Below are 20988 nucleotides of genomic sequence, written 5' to 3'. Positions count from 1 at the left end.
TATTGAATCGAAGTGACTTTATTTGGTAGCCACTTTGTTTCTCCACCAAACTCTTAAAATTCTTGAAGTTTTCAAACACCTCAGATTTTTCCTTCAAAAAATTCACCCAAGTTTTTCGAGAATAATCATCAATAAAGAGAAGGAAATAATTATTTTTACCAAGTGAGGCTGGTCTGATAGGTCCGGACACATTCATATGAATCAATTCTAAATGATATCGTGCACTTGTCAATGCTCTTTGGGAAATTTTTCCTTGATTGCTTTCCAAAAAGATATCCTTCACAAAGCTGATTAGGATGGTTAATGGTTGGCAACCCTTTCACCATATTTTTCTTTTTCATCAATCTTAGACTATCAAAGCTCAAATGGCCAAATCTCATATGCCAAAGCCAAGAAGAATTTTTGACACATGAAAATAAGCACCTTGGTACATCACTTTGGAGATTCAACACAAATATTTTATTTTTAGCCATGGAAACTTTGGCTAAAAATCTCCCATTTTTCATCTTTCATGATCAACTTTTTATCTTTCAAATGAATGTCATAATTTTTCTCTAAAATCTGTCCCAAACTCAGAATATTACTTTTCATCTCCGGTATATACATGACATTGGAGATAAATTGATGACTTCCATCTTTCAAACGAATTAAAATTGTACATTTTCCTTTGATTTGAACTTTTGAAGAGTCTCCAAGAGTGATTTTGCCATCATTAAACTCCTCAATAATAAATGCTTCTTCCTGTAAATATGACTACCTGCACTGGAATCAAGGTACCATTTATATTTTTTCTACACTTTCTTCTTCTTTACATGCCATGAGTAAAGTGTCATCTTCATCTTTATTTTTTCTCTCCACAAAATTATTTATCTCCTCCAAATTATTTTTACATTTCCATGAAAAATGACCATATTTATGATAAGTATAAAACTCAATATTTGATTTGTCATACCTTCCTTGATTTGACCTCCATCCTCTACCTCTTTCATGGTCTCTTTCTTGGTTGGAGTCTTGACTTCTTTTTTCTTTGGTCGGAGGTTGACTACCTCCTCTTACTCCTCTACCACTACCTCTTTCATGCCCACAACCTCTTTGTTGTGAGCCACGCCTTTTTATCTTTCTCCTTCAAAGAAAGTTTCGCTTGCAAAGCTTATTAAACCGACTCTTGTTTCGATTTCTTCAACTTTTCTTCATGTTTTTGCAAAGAACCCATGAGTTCTTCTATGGTCATGGTGTCCAAGTCCTTGGACTCTTCAATAGCAACAAAAATATAATTAAATTTTGAATCTAGGGATCGTAATATTTTTGCAACGACCCTATCATCATTCAACACTTCACCATATCTCTTCATTTGATTGACAACCGCCAAGACTCTTGAAATATAATCCGAAATTAATTCGGATTTCTTCATTAGCAGTGATTCAAATTCTCCTCTTAAGGTTTGGAGATGAACTTTTTCCACCTTATCCAAACCTTTAAAGGAGGTTTGAAGAATATCCCATGCTTGCCTGGAGTTGGTTGCATTTGCAACCTTCTCGAATATCTTTTCATCCAAACTTTGATGGATGAGTGTGCGAGTGCCTTTTAGTCTTTCTTCTTTGTGCCATCGACATTCTCTTCTTCTTCAACGCCACTCTACATAATTTCTCATACATCATAGGCTCCAAGCAAAGCCCTTATTTAGATGCACCAACTTCCATAATTTTCTTTGGTGAGCATCGGAACTTGGAATGGAATTCCATTGATGTTGCTCAATTTCTCTCTATGTTTTGTTGTCTTTCAAACACACCGGCTCTGATACCAAATGTTGGAAATTTGGGAGAGAAAGACGACACAAATAATACTCAATACTTAGTAGAAGAGAATTCGAGGAAAGATGATTTTTATTCAATATTTTCTTACTACAATATAGCTACATTACACGACTATTTATAGGTGAATTAATCCATGTATCTAGCCTAGCATACGTGTATCATAATTAATACTTCACATCCTCCAAGTTCATGAATAAAACTAACTAGAATTAATTTAGACTTTTTCACCAATTCATGTATCTCTTAATACATTAATCTACTAGTTCATGAATCAAATTAAATATAATGTGAACAAAATAAATAATGTGTATAAGTTTATTTTTTCAACAATGTTCTATTGAAAAATGTTGATGTTATTCCCATAGATATTATGAAAGGAAAAAAATAATAATTATTTCATATGGTAAAATTAGAAAGTTTGACACTATTTCAGTGAAAATTTATTTTCCACTATGTATTTTTTCCCATTGAAGCTTGTTCGGTGGGAAATCAATGGGAAAATCATATTCTATAACACAAATTTTCCATTGATTCATGATGGGAAAACCTTACTTTCTAGTAGAGTATCATACCACCCATCTGAGGTGTTCAATATGGCAAATGAAATTCAAAATATGGACCCTCTAAGTGGAATTTACAGGCTACAATATCAGCTTGTTTGCAATTCCAATACTTTTGATTCACACACTTCATTATGTCCTTGGTTTCGAATTCCTAAGCTTATGATTTCCACATTGTCAAGCACACAAAGCAAGGTATAGACTCTCCTTTTCCTTCATCCAATTTAACCTACACCACAATCTCATTTCCATCTCATCAGAAATTTAAGCAATATTGTAGGTACATATTTTACGGATACATAAGAAACTTAACCAATATTGTACTTCACAATTCAATCTTTCCACCGTAGAAGCAGGGACAGTCTTCTACAAAATTATTAATAGGCGAACGTGAAACAATGGCATCAGTAGCTCCCAAATTCACAAGCTCCGGAGGAAAATTCTATATATATATAAATCGAAGAAGCAATACTACATCCAACTACCTAAATGAGAATGTACCAACGTTTTAATGACCTTCAGGGGATTGATCATCAGACCTCAATGTATGATACCAAATTGATGAAAAAAGATGGAAATAAAGATATATTCTCATCCCATAAGCTCCCTTGCATGTATGTAATAAACCAATGTTAGGGAATGAAAAGAAAACACACATGGAACGAGAAGTGGATAGAAATTTTCGATGAGGAGACACAGGGAGTCCCCCAATTGACAAGCTTCTCCTCGACGCCGTTCTTCCTCCTACACTCGTTGACATCTGCGCATGCATACATTGCACAAATAAATTAATTTCAAAATAAGAAAATGGATACTTCAAAGTGTATGGATCAAATTAACAGTGTGAGGATTACGTTGAAGAGAATATTTCCAGGAAAATTCTTCAATTTTTTGAAAATGATCAAAAATTGAATTGAATGAGTGTTTGGAGGATGCTACCCGTGTTCTTAGAAGTTTTGGCGGATGATTTGATTCCATGTTAACCATATAAATCAACCTTGGGTAATGTAATTTCCAATTTCACTGGAGGCTATGACACGTTTAATTTTTTTCAATGTTTACTTCCCATTTTCTATTAAGTAAATTGGCTTTTAAAGATTTCATTTTACCACATGATTTTATAACAATAAAATTCTAAAAATCACTATCATTTGGGTAAGATTAGAGATCTATAAGTATAATTTAGATATTTACAATACATAACTATTGTGTGAGATCTAAGCAAAAAAAATTAAAAATAATCTCTCACCTTTTTCCTCAATCTTGCTCGTCTTCTTCCTATCTCTCTCTCGCCTCTCTCTCTCTCTCTCTCTCTCTATCTATCTATCTATCTATCTATCTTTCTTTCTTTCTTTCTTTCTTTCTTTCTTTCTATCTCTCTCCCTTAGTATTTTGTATTTTTCACATCTCTCTTATTTTGTATTTTCATTCTTTTCTCTCTCTATTTCTAAATTTTTTGAGGTATGAGGCTACTATATTTTTTGTATTAATATGTGCAATTTGGTTGTATCCTTTCTCTCTCTCTCTCTCAGTATTTTGTATTTTCACCACTTTCTCTGTCTGTTTCTATAGTTCTTGAGGTGTCGGCCCCTCTCTCACTCTATTTTGTATTTTCACATCTCTCTATATTTTATATTTTTAAGGTGTTAGACAATAGTATATAATGTATGTCCACCCTTCTCAATCTGTATTTGTACATTTTTGAGGTATCAAATGATTGTATTTATTTTATTTATATGTACATTTAAGTTGTATTCTCTCTCTTTATATATATATATATATATATATTGCATTTTCACTACTCTCTCTATGTTTCTATATTTTGAGGTCTCAAGCGACTATATTTGTTGTATTCATATGTGCTTTTAGATTGCATCTCTCTCTCTGTCACATCCTCCCTCTCTGTATTTTATTTTTCCATCCCTCCTTTTGTATTTATTGTATTCTTTTTGATATTTTAAGGGACTGTATTTGTTGTATTCATACATGCATGTTGGCTGCATTGTGTATTTTGACTCTCTCGCTCTTATATCACTAGTATTTATTCTCTCTTGTATCACTTGTATTCATTCACTCTTGTATTACTTGTATTCATTCGATCTTGTATCACTTATATTTATTCACTCTTGTATCACTTTTATTCATGCCTCAAAAACTTAGAGAAAAGAATGAAAATCTAAAAAAAAGAGATGTGAAAAATACAAAATACAAAAAGGGGGAGAGATAGAAGAGAAAGATATATATAGATAAATAGATAGAGATAGGCGAGATAGGGCAGAGACAGAGATAGAGGAGAGAGGCAAGCAAGAGAGGGAGAGAGAAGAAGAGAAAGAGAAAGAGAAAGAGACAAGGAGAATGCGAGCGAGATTGAGGAAAGAGACGAGAGATTGTTTTTAATTTTTCTGCTTAGCATCTCAAACAATAATTATGTATTGTAATACCCAAACTATGCCTATAGATCTCTAATCTTACCCATATGTCAGTGATTTTTAGATTTTTTTGTTATTAATCATGTGGTAAAATGTTTTTTTAAAAAGACAAATTACTTTATAGAAAATGGGAAGTAAACATTGGAAAAATTAAATACATCACAACCTCTTGTGAAAGTGGAAATTATGTTGCACAAGGCAGAGTTATGTGGTTAACATATAGTCATCTTATCTGCCAAAACCTCTAAGAACACACGTCTCTCCTTTTTGATATTTTATATTTTTCACATCTCTCTTATTTTGATTTCCACTATTTTCTCTTTGTATTTCTACATTTTGAGGTATGAGGCTACTATATTTGTTGTATTAATATGTGCGATTATGTTGTATTCTCTCTCTCTCTCTAGTTTTATCCTCTCTGTATTTTTTTATATTTCCACCACATTCTCTCTGTATTTTTATAGTTCTTGAGGTGTCAGGCGACTGCATTTATTGTATACATATATTTTTTAAAATTATATTGTCTCTCTCGGCCCCCTCTCTCACTCTATTTTGTATTTTCACATCTGTCTGTATTTTATATTTTCAAGATGTTAGATGATTGTATACAATGTATTTCCACCCTTCTCTCTCTATATTCATTTGTTTTGTCTGTATTTTTTATTTCCACCCTTCTCTATCTATATTTATACATTTTTGTGATATCAAACGATTGTATTTATTGTATTTATATACACATTTAAGTTGTATTATGTCTCTCTATCTCTCCCTCTCCCTCTCCCTCTCTCTCTCTCCCTCTCCCTCTCCCTCTCTCTCTCTCTCTCTCTCTATATATATATATATATATTGTATCTCCACCACACACTCTCTCTATATTTCTATATTTTTGTGGCCTCAAGCGACTATATTTGTTGTCTTGATACGTGTTTTTAGATTGCATCTCTCTCTCTCCCTCTCTCATCATCCCTCTTTGTGTATTGTATTTTTCCACCTCTCCTTCTGTATTTCTATATTTTTGAGATGTCAGGAGATTATATTTGTTGTATTCATTTGTGCATTTAGGCTATGTTTCTATATTTTAAGGTGTAAAGCGATTTTATTTGTTATATTCATGAATGCATATAGGCTGTATTTTGTATTTTGATCTCTCTTGCTCTTATATCGCTTGTATTTATTTTCTCTTGTATCACTTGTATTCATTCACTATTTTATTACATATATTCATTCGCTCTTATATAACTTACATTTATTCACCCTTAGATCACTTTTATTCATTTGATGTTGTATTTAAAGTTGCTTACTCATCTTATACAATCAAGATACACAAATACACATATGTATCTTTTCAAGGATGCCCACTCATCCACCAAAGATAGGCATATATAACTACACAAAATTGTTACACCCCATACTATTCTAACTTAGATTAATTCCAAGAACCAGAGAAAAGTTGAGAAAAAAGAAGTTAAATTTGCATAGTGGCCCATGTATGGGACCTACGACCCGTAGAAGCTCCTACGAGTTGTAGGTGGGACACGTAGGGTCGCCAACACTTAGGAAATTTCTAAATCCTGATGGCCAGTCCTATGAGCCAAGGCAATAACCAGTAGAAGGAGTTACGACTTGTAGGGTTAACTCGTAACTCCTGTGACACACTCAAATAGCTATAAGAATATGAACTTAGGTCTTGTGACCCAAGCCTATGATCAATCTAAGACCTTACGAACCATAGAAAGGGGTTCGTAAACCCCAAGAAAAAATCCCAGTCAAGCCTATGAGAGGTTACTTACGATCCGCCTTAGGGTCTATGACTCGTAAGAGGGTGGTCACAGACCCATGGTGCGATTTCTAGTAAGTCCAATAATTAGACCCCAGGTCCTACGAGAGTGTCATGACCCAAGTTAGGCCCTAGGTGTGACACGATGATTAGGATTCCTGAAGAAACCCCGATAAATCCTCTTAGCATATCATAAGCATATATAAGGTAATAATAAAGTAGAAACTCGTAAGAAATGAAGTAAGACAACACTCCATGCACATATCCAACATTCTTTTACATGAACTAACATAAGCGATGACTAGGACGTGTTCCTAGCTCACCCTAAAAGAAAAGTAATAACATAACATGGAATAGTCTCAATGTATCGTCATAGTCTAAGAATGGCAAGAGAAGAAAATATAGACTTGGCTTGCCCTCGAAGCATGAGGACTCACCACATAATATTTGATAAATCACCAACTAGCCATGAGAATAGGATGGAGCGTCCGTCCCTATATTGTGGTATAATGTAGGAAATGAATTTTATGTTAGTACGTTTGAATATACTAAGTATGTAGGAAATGTAATGCATAATAAAATCATGTTCTGCAAACGACCATTTCAAATAGCATGATAAAAGAGGTAGTAAAATCATAAGTACACATGAGAAAGCGTCAATGCACAATAAACCATAAAAGTATCATGTAAATGTAAAGGATAGGATTAGTAAAGTAAATCATCATGGACCATACATATGTAGGATATAACCGTAACCGACAATAAGGCCATGCAAGCTATAACATAGAATCCCAATTTCTCCTCATACAACGGAAAAAGGGGAATCTACTAGCCACTAAGAGGATAATCATGAACATGTGCTATATGTGGATCCACTTGCTAGGACATATTGGCAATAATCCTATGGTGGCTATCACGACCCAACCCCATAAGCCGTGACTAGGGTCCGACCTGGACCCCCCGTATACATATCTATCAGCTATGGTCACATTGAACTGTAAATAAAATAATATCATGTAACAGAGCCCTACTGGGCGATAATATTTTCATAAACCTGTAGCCCTTTTCGTTTGTACCATAACATGACAAGGCACGCAAGCCGACAAGGCTGCCATAACATATTAAAATATATCATATATCATGTAGACCCAGCTGAATCAAACTGACATACACAACCCACATATACATGTCTACAGACCTCTAAAAATATAAATGACAATATATGGTGGGAAAGGGCCCCCGCCGTACCCCCAAATGGACAAAATAATTTTATACATCAGTGAACAGTATCAAAAACTAGGCCCCGATACAATGGAGCCTCTTCCAGCTGAGTTGCATAAAATCCTAAGCTGACGGACTCCCAAAACCTGTATCTATACCTGTAGGTATGAACGCAGCCCCCCGAGAAAGGGGGTCAATACGACATATGTACTGAGTATGTAAAATATAACATAATACACTGGAGGTATATTCGAAATAGAGAAGCAGGGGAACAAATTATCAAATCGAGGACATGTACCTGTATCTGTGAATCACAAAAGCATGCATGCTCAATTTATATAATATAGCCGGCCCTTTCAGGGGTCTGGTAAATCACATCTGTAGGACCATCATAGGCCTGGTGCCATCACCATCTTATTACAACACATCATCATATATATACATACGTACCCGACCCTCTAGTGAGGGGCTCGATGAACAATGTAGTGAATTGTGCACGATAACATACCCGGCCCGGGACTCAGTGAAAGAAGGGTTACAGTATACACGAATAGAGTAGTGAGTAACTATATGCAATTTAAATCATTATCAGAGACTCGACAAAATAAGAAAGTTAAGCTTTTATTTGAGGACCCAAGTAACGGTGTAGTCATCTCGAGTGTCCTCTAAATGCCATTATGGGCCGTCTCAAAAGTAATTTCGGGGACCCTAGACATGTATTAACATAGGTCTAAATCATTTATGGAATCAAAAACACTTAATCTCGTATAGTCTTTAAGACTTGGAGACTGTACCTTTGGTACTTCTTTAACATATAAAAGTTTCTAGGGAAATAGTTCGACTACTGTAGGAGTTCAATATTCAGAAGTAAATAAGAGATGTTTAAGAATGGAGTTACCCCGGAGCTCAGATCATATTCAACCTACAACTAAGACAAAGACATGCCCAAAAGAAGAAAGAGAACTTTCCTTCAAATGATCTTCATATACATATTTCGTACCCAGCCCATCATGGGGCTTGGTGAACCACTATGGCATCATAATCTCATTTTTGTACCAAATACATATCAAGGGAAATGAGAGATAGCTGTATGTACTTATATCAAAACATGCCAAGAGAAAGCTTTACACACATGTTGTGAGTTACTCTTTATCCCATTTGCCTCGTCGTCCTTTGAACCTATTCAACATGAAAGTAATACGAATATCAACCACTCTTAGCTTTTCAGCATCTTAGGTTGCACCTTAGCATTCCTGGAATCTATTTCCTTGTCCGTCTCTTCGACTAGTTCTTTAATTAGGTAAGGCATTAACGAAAATTGGGCAGCATCTCCCCTATAATGTGTCCTATCTGAATTTCCAATCACACCATTAATAACTACATCCAACCAACACTAACAAACTGCAACATATATACAAGCAATTCACACCAACCTTACACAATACAAACCCCAAATAACTCACTCAAAACTATCAAAACGTGAATTCTGGACAGCTTACTGTTTTACCTTGTCGCTTCGTTTTGAAGGGGTAATTAAGGGAAACAGGATTTACATCCTCCATGAAAGTTATATACATGTGTCTTAGGGTTGCATATAATTTCGAATCACCCATACATCAATTTTGTACAAAACGATATGCCCAAAACACCAACAGCAGTCCGTGTAAGATTTCCAAAACCAAAATCTGGGCAGTACCTCCTCTACACTTCATCACCTTTTTTCGAGAAGATAAAATCAAAACTGGATTTAAAAGTCTAAATGAAAGTTATATATATATGAAATAAATTTCCAAAACATATTGAATCACCCTAAAATAAGCTGTACACAAGAAGTTATACCAATATTACTAACAACTGTCCCTTCCAAAAATGGGTTTGTTAACTAGTTTTTAACGTTTTCTCTTTTTGTTCTTTCAACTTTCTCTCAAGTTCCAAGCTGAAGAATTAATTCCGTAGACATCTTAAGATACATATATACACCTCTACGGGTTTGAAGAACATCATAGATAATTAATTCATGGAGGAAAAGTGAAGAACTCAACTTTAATTCTTCTAAACCATGGCTGCCTCCTTCCCTTCTTCTTCTCCACATTTTTCTCTCTATGTTTTGGGATGATTTTTGGATAAATAATAACTTGAGATTCATTAAAATACATATATATGGTTCCTTAGGAAGTGACACATGTCATCCCCTAAGGGTGACACGTGTCAAGCCCTTATTGGGCCACAGATCCACGCCTAGCCTCCAAGGCTGCCACGTGCCCTTGGTGGGGCCCATCCCCAAGTAGGTTGGTCACCTACTTGACCCCAAGTAGGTGGGTCACCTTCTTCCACATGTCACTTCCCTAGGCTGCCATGTGGTACCTCCTTTTGCTGCCAGGTGTCATCTTCTCCTCTCCCTTGTGGTTTCATAATCTCGTCTTGTCTTAAGATCCTATGTAATCCATGATACGCAAGTACTTCAATAGCTTAAGTATGTAGGACTTCCAAGTTAGTATCTTATGTAGGTAAATCGAGTCCAACGACTCATTACTTATCCTCCAATTCCTTCCGGATTCTTATGACTTCATTTCTAACCTTCTCTACTATGGGGTATCACATTCTCCCTTCCTTAGAGTCGTTTGATAGTGTCGTAGCATATCTGGCTCACATGATAATGTCTAAGGAACTTATGAGACATTCCGAGTTTAAAAGTGTGGGGTATAACAGTGGCAACGTAGTTAAGGGACTACAAATTGCTACAAAAGACCCCTTGTGTCGAATCCCCATATCAAAGTCCTCTCGGTGCTAAGTAATCATCCCACAGAATACATGTCATCATCATAAATCATACTTGTCATAAATCATAAGCTTGTTATAAATCATAGTTCATACTTGTCTTGAAATCATAAATCATGTGGAAAGGCAATCAAAAGCTACCAATCCAATTCATAAAACTTATTCAAATGAATAGCATATTATCATGGGATTCATGTAATATGGGTGTAGTCCTTCCATCATTATGAACCTTATTGCATAAGAAGTATCATTAGGGTCTTAGTCACCATTAAGGATATTAAGTCACCCTTTTTCATAAACTTGCTTGAGTACTTGAAATTTCATAATCACGACTTATACTTGAAATTAAGGTGAAAGTATGGATTCACAATCAATTGACTTAGAAATCATGAAATTGAATTGAAAACATGCATAATAACATAATTTGAATACACTCATGTTTGATTGAGAAGAAGCATACCAATAGAAGTAAACATTTAAAAGAACCCATTGTGTCCTTCATGATTCCAAGATGAAATTGGAGGTAATTTGCATGTAAAACCTCAATATTACCCACTTTATATCAAATCATATATAATTCATGAAAAGTAATATCAATTTGAAATATAATTGAAAATACCCATCATCCATGTCATGATCCCTAAAGAGTAATGTTGGAAATTCATAGAAAACTCTTCAATTCCATGCAATAATCATTAGTTCATGTTTAAATAGGTTCATAATCATAATTTAAATCATAATTCATGAAATTGAAATTGAGATGACAAAACCCATAAAATACATACTTTGATTTGACTGAAAAAGTTGAGAATTGGTTGGTCTCCATAGGTGAAAGTGAGCCATAGATGAATATCCACATACCTTGGATAAGAAGTAAGAAGAAACTTGAAGAAATTTTGAATTTGATGAAGAACTTGAGAGGATTGCTTGCTTGTCTTTAATGGAGATTTGAGAGCCTTTGTAGAGAGAAATATTTTGTAATTGATGAATTGTGAAACAATGAGGGAGAATAAGGTGTTTTGGGTAGTTAATAGAATATGATTTAGTTCCAAAAACATCCAGGTTCATTAACTACTAAGTAGGAAAAAACCCTAAGTTCCCTACTTAAAAATTGAAATCGAACCGAGGTACTTACCCAGGTATGCAACGCACAGAGGGTTTATGACAAGTCAATTTTGTGCGAATGGGAATTTTGACCAAATTTTGATCAAGGAAGAATTTGAAATGTGTGGGACCATCTCCGTGATGGGGAGTGGTCAAGCACTCTTCTAGAAAGGAAATTTTTCTAAAATTTTATTTTTAAAAATATATGACCTAAAAAACCACCGAGACTATTTTTGTAATATTTTATTTTATTGTATCATATTCCAACCTTCAAACGCCCGGGATATTACATTATCTTTTGTTTGGGAACATTCGTCCTCGAATGAGGTAGAACGAGCTTGAATAGAGTAGAGAGTATAACTAACAACCCAGCATGAATGCAACAATGCAATTTAAACATCTAAAATTGGGTTCATGAGTACGCATTCCTGTAATAAGATATGAGGAGGTTGGAACGTGGGAGTTTGGAGGATTTGAGCATGAATAACTAAATACTTTAGGCCAGAATGGAAGGAATGAGATAAGGATATCGTTTTATCATGTCCACTTCTGCTTCCCATGTAGCACTTTCAACTTCTTGGTTCCTCCACAAGACTAATTGATGCAATTTCCTTGTTACTCAACCTTTTAACTTGACAGTCCAAAATTTCAACCGGAACCTCCTCATAAAAAAACTTTTCTTCAACTCTCAAACTACCCAAAGGTACAAAGGCATTGGGATTACAAACACATTTCCTCAACATTGTTACCGGATGAATCAAGGCTAACTGTAAGACCCTATAAGTCAAAAAGTCAAGACGAAGGAAAATTTTGGAAAATGGACTGAAATTCTAGTTCTACTACTCAGTCTATGGGTCATAGAGGTTCCTACGAGTCATAGGACTAACTCGTAGGACAAATGGTGAGGTATGACATTTTGGCTAAGAGGGAAGAAATGAGGTTATGAGTAAAGATAAGGGGGAAGAAGGGAGTTTACGAGTCAAGTTATGATTTGTAGAAGTTTAGATGAGTCATAGAAATAACTCATCTAGAAACTTCAAAGGCCTTGAATTGCAAGGTTCTCAGAGGACGACTTGAGTCTACGACTCATCATCTAGGCTACGACTTGTAGAGATAAGTCGTATAGAAATGTATGAGGCTCAGACCCTGTAGGACGAGCTCATTCTATGACTCATAGAAATAAGTTGTAGAAGAAGTCTTGAGGGTCAACTCTCAGGGTGTTCCTCAGACCCTGTAGGATGATTCGTTCCTATGACTCATCAACCCTACTACAAGTCATAAGGATGACTCAGGGTCAGTTCCTAGATTTTTAAAGGGAATTATAGTCTTTTCTCGCATTTTAACATAGAGTGTGGTCATTTTAGGGATTGAATCGATCCTTTCTAAGGACCCTAAGCTATCCCAATCCTTTATTCTAACACAGACTCAAAAACACAAAGTTCTTTCCTCTCAAGTTCTCCCAAGGGTTTCAAGCCAAGTTAGGGTTTCATTCGAGGATCATCAACTCTCCATTACTTTCACAGCTGCGTTAGCGCTTTATTCTCCAAGTTTTGTGGGTCTCATTCATGGGTTCTTCCACCCATGGAGCCCAAGTATTTTCTAAACCTAGCAACTCAATTTCAAATGATGAATTTCTATGAGTTTTTATATTATAATTTCAAATGAGAAGATTTTTGATTATTTGAAGTTTATGTATCTATCTTAGTCTATGTTGACTCTAAATTTCATGAAATGGTTGATTAATTAAAGGTGCTATTATGAAAGCATGAAAGGAGTTTTAAAGTGTGTAATGGTGGGTTGACCTAAAGATGTTTTAATTGGTGCATTCTGTTATTGTCATGCATGTTGGTTTATGTTAAAGATTTAAAGTTTGAATTGCATAGAACCCACCTAATTTCAGTATGTTTCCATGAAGTTTGAATTGACAAGCTTTGAATCCAAAATGAATGGTTATGAAAGTGAATGTCTATGATTAAAGAGAGTCTTATGAAATGAAAGAATGATTGAATGATGATGAAATGGGTTCTTAGCCAAAGAATGGATTCTATGTAATAAGGACAATTCTCACATATTTGAATCAAATGAAATGTTTAAATGAGCTATTATACCGAATGATGGTTTGATGTCTAAAGTTATATGAATGCTTATGTTATTATGATATTTAAATGCTATTTTCGTAGATTTGACCTAGTACTGAATATAGCGTGTAGATGGGGGCTCGACCTAAGGGGTTCTTACGTAAAGTCTCATGTTGCATTAACTATGTGCCAACATAGGAGCCCTTGTAAGCTATTTAGGCTAGTGGATCCACAAATAGCCCTTAAAGTTAAGGTTAAATAAATGATTAAAGTTTGACGGAGTTCTACCAACAAGTAGTCTCCCCGTATTTGTAACATTCCTCAAAATACTCACAAGTTCCTTAAGAATACCTTGGGAGTAGTCCGCTCACATAATGCATTATCCTTAATCTTTTTAGCAAATCCGAGTCCGGAATATTGATTAGAGGGTCAAAGCCTACGAGAAAATAGTCTTGGTGGATTTTTAGGACCCGTATATCGAAAGATAGATTTTTTGAAAAAACTGCGCAAAACAGTAAAGTGCGCAGCAAGTCCGCGTCGCGGACTTGCTCCTATTCAGTGTAATTTTTTCCGAGTCAAAATCTGGCTAAAATCTCATTCGCTCAAAATTGGCCTATTAGAGAACACCTCCGCGTCACGGACCTGGGCGATGGTTTTTGTCTGAATTCAGTTTTAAGTAAAGGCACTTTAGACTTTTTCCTAATTATTAGTTAATGAACCTCGATGTTTTTAGGACTTAATTCAGCTTTATAAATTAACCTAAACATCTAATTCTATTAATTCTTCTACACTTCCTCTACTCAAATATTTTTCTCTCTACAAAAGACTCTCAAGGACTTTATTGAAGACTTCATATAAATTCACTCAAGCTCTCCATCAAAACTCTCAAGTTCTTCCAAATTATTTGGTTTTCTCACTTAAGGTATGTGGGTATTGATTCATGGATTCTTTCATCTATGAAGCCCAATCAATTTCTCAAAGTTTTCTACCAAATTGAAATATGATATTTTATGGGTATTATGATCTCTAGTTCAATTGCATGAATTATGATTCAAATTATGATTATGAGTCTATTTTGATATAAATTAATGATTATTGCATTGAATTGAAGAGTTTTTCTATGAATTCTCCTACATTGATCTCTAGGGTTCATGTTATTAATTATGGGTATTTTTAATTATACTTCTGAATGATATTATCTTTATGAATTATGTATGGGTTGATAGAAAGTATATGATCATGCATGTTTTCAAATCAATTTCATAATTTTCAAGTCAATTGATCATTCATTCATGTCTTACCGTAATTTCAAGTATAAGCTATGATCATGAATTTTCAAGTATGAATTATGTCTATGTATGTATGCTTTGTAATGTGGAAGGACAATACCCGCATTTCACTTATATTATGAAAATGAGCTACTCTATGATTACAAACCTATGATCATGACTATGATATATGTCATTATGATTTCTATGCTATGTATGTATTCTGTGGGATTTAACTTAGCACCGAATGTGGACTTGAGGTGGGGGCTCAAATATGGGGTCCTTATATAAAGTCTCTTGTCTCATAACTATGTGCCACCGTAGGTTGCCTTTATGGTCTAGCTATTGGATTCACATATAACATATGTATGACCCGCCCAGTGGGGTAGAATCTACCTTGGCAAGTAGATTCCCCTTTCTTCCGATGTAGGGTTAATATCAAGATTCCATGTTATAGCCTACATGGTCTTATTTTCGGTTATGGTTCCTATCCCACATATGTATGATTTCATATGTATTTTGATGATCTCAATTATGCTTTTCAAATGCTTTGGTCATTATGATTTTCTCATGACTTTACTTATATCATCTTATCATGTATTTTACTTGACCATTGCATCCCATAATTTATGTATCATGTCAAGCCCTCATACTTGGTATATTCCAATGTACTAATGCATAATTTTTAGCCTACATTGTCTCATAATGTAGGGGTTCAAGTTGAAGATCATATTCGTCCATGTGGCTATTTAAGCTTTCCTATCCGGCGGTGTTTGTGGTGAGTCCTCATTTATTAGGGACTAGTCATCGAGTTGGTTATTTCTTTCAAAGACTTTTGTTAATTTTCATATTGAGGGTGAGCTGTGGATATGTCTTAGCCCCAACCAATGTTCATGAGTAGAGGCATCTAGTTGGATAAATATTTCGAGTTTATGTTGTCATGTGACATTCTTCATTTACTATTCATGGTTTAGACTCTCTTATGATGTTTTCTCTTTTACTTTACCTTATGTATGCTTATGATATGTAAAAAAGGCTTGGTTGGAGCCCTTCGGGGTTTCGATCTCCATGTAATGACTAGGCCCTAGGCGGGGTCGTGACAGTATTAACATAGGGGTTATGTTGAATTCTATATAATAGCTTGTATGGTCTTACATTTTGGTTATGGTCATATTTCCATAAAATGGATTTTTCAAATGGTATGTACATGATTGATTACTCATGCATTGCACTCTGTTTCATATTACACGAATGTTCTAATATTTCTTACATGTTCATACATGCCTACATACGTAGTACATTCAAAGTACTAACACATACTCTTTTGCCTACATGATATCACCATATAGGGACCAATGTTGCTCCACATTTAACTCCACGTGGCTAGTTGATCGTTGAAGGCTACTACTTTGTTAATTTCCCATATTTCGGGAACAATACCCCTATTTCCTTCTAGCTTATGATTTGTATAAATGCTTGGATTTTCTCTTTAGTACTTGTTCTTTTATTATGAGAGAGAGCTAGAGATATGTCTTAGCCTCTGCCAAGTCTATGATGTAGAAGGTATTGTCGGAAATAGATATATGGTGTTTTGAAGTCTATAAAGAATCTATTTCTAAGATGCTCTCCCTTAGTCCCGTTCCCTTTTTTCCCTTCTTTTTCCACTTATTATCAAATGTATTTATCGATGAAAAGCTATATGAATGCTAAGAGACTTAGGTGAGGTACCTCTAGGTCTCTTATTCACCGTGTCATGTCTACGCCCTAGGCTTGGTTCATGACAAACTTGGTATTAGATCTTCAAGTTTTGAATGATTCTCGGAGTCCAACATACCACGTCGAATAGGGTCTTGTTCATGGTTGTGAAGCGCGCCATAACTATGAATAGGAGAATATGGGATGTTTAGGAAAGTTTTCACTTCTTTCAAATTCATGTCGTTCCCTAGAGTGTCCTAAGACCCCTTCTAACTAACGCATCATTTTGTGTCTTCTAGATCATGTCTCAAGGAAAAGTACCCCCACCTAGGGTAAGAGTTGAAGATGAGTACCAAGCTCCTCCGATTCTCGAGCTCCATATCATGAGAAGAGAGTGACACATGCGGAGTTTTGCAACATCATCACATTATTGGCTCAAGCCGTAGCTAACCAAGATAACCAAGACATGGTTCCTCCTCCTCCTCAAGTGCCAAATCTGACTTCTAGGATTCAGGACTTTAAGAGAACGAATTCGTCTGAGTTTGATGGTTCCAAGTTTGATGAGGACCCTATGGAGTTCATGGATAAAGTGTATCGAATTGTGGTCATCATGGGTGTGCCTCTAAATGAAAAAGCTAAACTAGTGGCCTATCAACTCAAAGGTATGGCAAGGGAATGGTACGAACAATGGGTTATTGAGAGGGATGAAGATATGGGGCCGATAGGATGGGTAGAGTTCGAAGGTGCCTTTCTAGACCCTTCTTTCCCTTGGATCTAAGGGAGGAAAAGATCTAATATTTATTAACCTTGGCCAAGGGAGTATGAGTGTGTGGGAGTATACCCTCAAATTCATTAAATTATCCAAGTACACTCCCTTCATGGTCTTCGATCCAAGGGCAAGGATGAGCAAGTTCATTTCTGGTGTTTTTCGTTTGGTGTCTAAGAAGTGCAAAACAGAAATGTTGGTCAAAGAAAGGGACATCTCCCTACTCATGACATATGCAGAACAAATTGAAGAAGAGAAGTTAAGAGAGATGTCAAGAGGGTTCACGAAGGATAGAGTGGATGGTGGAGGGTTCAATCCTCAAAGGTTCGGATATAGTGGTAGTGGAAAGGGCCAAGGTGGGAAATGATTCTTGGGGAAAGGATCCACCAATGCTCCTCCTCAAAGGTTCAACAAGGACAAGGGTGCTAACCCCGTAGTTCTAAGAGAGAATTTTGGTGCTCAAACTTTCCCCGCTTACAAGAAGTGTGGAAAGACACACAAAGGGGAGTGTTTAGGCGGCTCCAATGCATACTTCAAGTATGGTAAACCGGGTCATCATGCTCAGGATTGTAGAGGTGGTGGTGGTAGGACTCAAGGACAAGTTGCTCATGGTCAACAAGCTCAAGGAGGTGGACATTGGACTAACTGCTTTTATGCTTTGCATGGGAGACAAGAGGATGGGAGACAAGAGGTTGAGGAAGCACCAAATGTTGTTACTGGCATGTTAAAGGTCTTTGCTTTTGATGTGTATGCATTGTTAGATCTTGGTGAAAATTTGTCGATTATTACTCCATTCTGAGGATTAGGTTTGATGTGTTACCCAAAATGTTAGTAGAGCCTTATTTGGTGTCTACCCCCTATTGGTGAGTCGATTGTTGCTAGGAAAGTCTATAAGGGTTATCCCATGTCTATCTTGCATAAAGTTGTTCCTTGAGAACTCATAGTGCTTGACATGGTAGATTTTGATATTATACTTGGAATGGATTGGTTGCATGCATCTTATGCTTCCATAGTTGTAGAACTCGTAGAGTCAAGTTTCAATTCCCAAATGATTCAATTATTGAATGGAACGGTCATGATTCAGTAGTGAAGGGCAGGTTCATTTCTTGTCTTAAGGCCCAAAAGTTGATTGCTAAGGGTTGTATCGACCACATTGTAAGGGTTAGGGATTTCGACTTTGAAGGTCCTTCACTTGCGTCAGTTTTCATAGTCAATGAGTTTTCTGATTTCTTCCCCGATGACCTTTTCAATATCTTTCCCGAAAGGGAAGTTGATTTTGGTATCGATCTCCTCCCTGATACTGTAACATCCCTCAAAAATGATTACAAATACCTTAAGAGTGCCTTGGAAATAGGCCACTCAGGTAATGCATCATCCTTAATTTTTTTGAAAAATCCGTATTCAGAATATTGATCAGGGGGTCAAAACCTGTGGGAAAATAGTCTCAGTTCATTTTTAGGACCCGTATATCGGAAGATAGATTTTTGAAGAAATTCATGAAATAGTAGGGTCCGCACAGGTGCGCGATGCGGACCTGAGAGAGTTTTCTGGCCGAGTTGAGTTTATTTTAAAGGGCATTTTAGACGTTTCCCAAATTATTAGTCAATGAACCTAGATATTTTTAGGTCCTAATCCGACTCTATAAATTTACCTAAATCCCTAATTCTATTCATTCTTCTACAATTCACCTACTCAAATATTTCCCTCTCTACAAAAGACTCTCAGGGGCTCCATTGAAGACTTCATGTAAATTCACTCAAGCTCTCCATCAAAACTCTCAAGTTCTTCCAATTATTTGGTGTTCTCACTTAAGGTATTTGGGTATTGATTCATGAATTCTTTCCTCCATGAAAGCCCAATCAACTTCTCAAGGTTTTCTATCAAATTAAAGTATGATATTTTATCAGTTTTATGATCTCTATTCCTATTGCATGAATTATGATTCAAAGTATAATCATGAGTCTATTTTGATATAAATTGATGGTAATTGTATTGAATTAAAAAGTTTTCCATGAATTCTCCTATTTTGATCTCTAGGGTTCATGATGAAAATTATGAGTATTTTCAATTATACTTCCTAATAATATTATCTATATGAATAATGTATGGGCTGATATAAAGTTTATGATCATGCATGTTTTCAAATCAATTATATGATTTTCAAATCAATTGATCATACATTCATGTCTTACCCTAATTTCAAGTATAAGCTATGATCATGAATTTTCAAGTTATATTCTATGAAGAGTTTTATTTAATGATTTCAAAGGTATTATTATGAATCTCATTCAAATTGATTATGCATCCAAGTTTTACCCTAATTTCAAAATATGAATTATGTCTATGTATGTATGATTTGTAATGTGGAAGGACAATGCTACTCTATGATTTTCAAACCTATGATCATGATTGTGATATACGTCATTATGATTTTTATGCTATGTATGTATTCTGTGGGATTTAACTTAGCACCGAATGTGGACTTGAGGAGGGGACTCAAAATACAGGGTCCTTATATAAAGTCTTTTGTCACATTACTACGTTCCACCGTAGGTACAAAAGGATTAGAGGCGAGCACCCAAATCTCTACGAGGTGAGTACCCAAAATATCAAGGCTTGGAGGTGAGTACCCGAGTCTAAGAACTAGGGGTGAGTACCCGGTTCACCTGACCGCTTAGTGGATCCACTTAGGCATGTAGGAGTCTACCTTGGCAAGTAGTCTCTCTCTTTCCTCCGATGTAGGGGCAATATTGGGATTCCATGTCATAGCTTGCATGGTCTTATTATCGGTTATGGTTCCTATCCCACATATGTATGATCTCTTAAGTATGTTATGATTTTGAATTTATGATTTTAAATGCTTTGGTCAATATGATTTTCTCATGACTTTACTTATTCTATCTTATCATGTGTTTTACTTGATATTTGCATTCCATGATTTACGTTGCATGTCACGCCCTCATACTTAGTACATTCCAATGTACTAATCTATACTTTTTGCCTACATTGTGTCATAATGTAGGGGTTGAGGTTGAAGATTATACTCATCTACATGGCTAGTTAAGCTTTTCTATCCGGCGATGTTTGTGGTGAGTCCTCATTTATTGGGAACTAGTCATCGAGTTGGTTATTATTTCAAAAACTTTTCCTATGTTTTATATTGTGGATGAGCTAGGGATATTTCTTAGCCCCCGCCCATACTCCTATGTAGAGGCATCTAGTTGGACAAATGTTTTGAGTCTATGTTGTCATGTGACATTCTTTATTTACTATTCATTGTTTAGACTCTCTTATGATATTTCCGCTTTTACTTTACCTTGTGTATTCTTATGATATGTACAAGAGGCTTGGTTGGAGCCTTTTGGGGTTTCGATCGCCGTGTTAAGACTAGACTCTAGGTCGGTTCATGACAGATACCCAATCTATCTCCATTCTTCCTTACTGAATGGCCCCGCAGAACTAAAGGAGTTGAAGGAACAATTAAAGTACTTGTCAGAA

This window comes from Solanum dulcamara, chromosome 7, assembly GCF_947179165.1.
Source record: "Solanum dulcamara chromosome 7, daSolDulc1.2, whole genome shotgun sequence".
Classification (NCBI taxonomy): domain Eukaryota; kingdom Viridiplantae; phylum Streptophyta; class Magnoliopsida; order Solanales; family Solanaceae; genus Solanum; species Solanum dulcamara.
The sequence above is the reverse complement of the archived record's forward strand: the minus strand, read 5'-3'. Positions refer to the sequence as shown.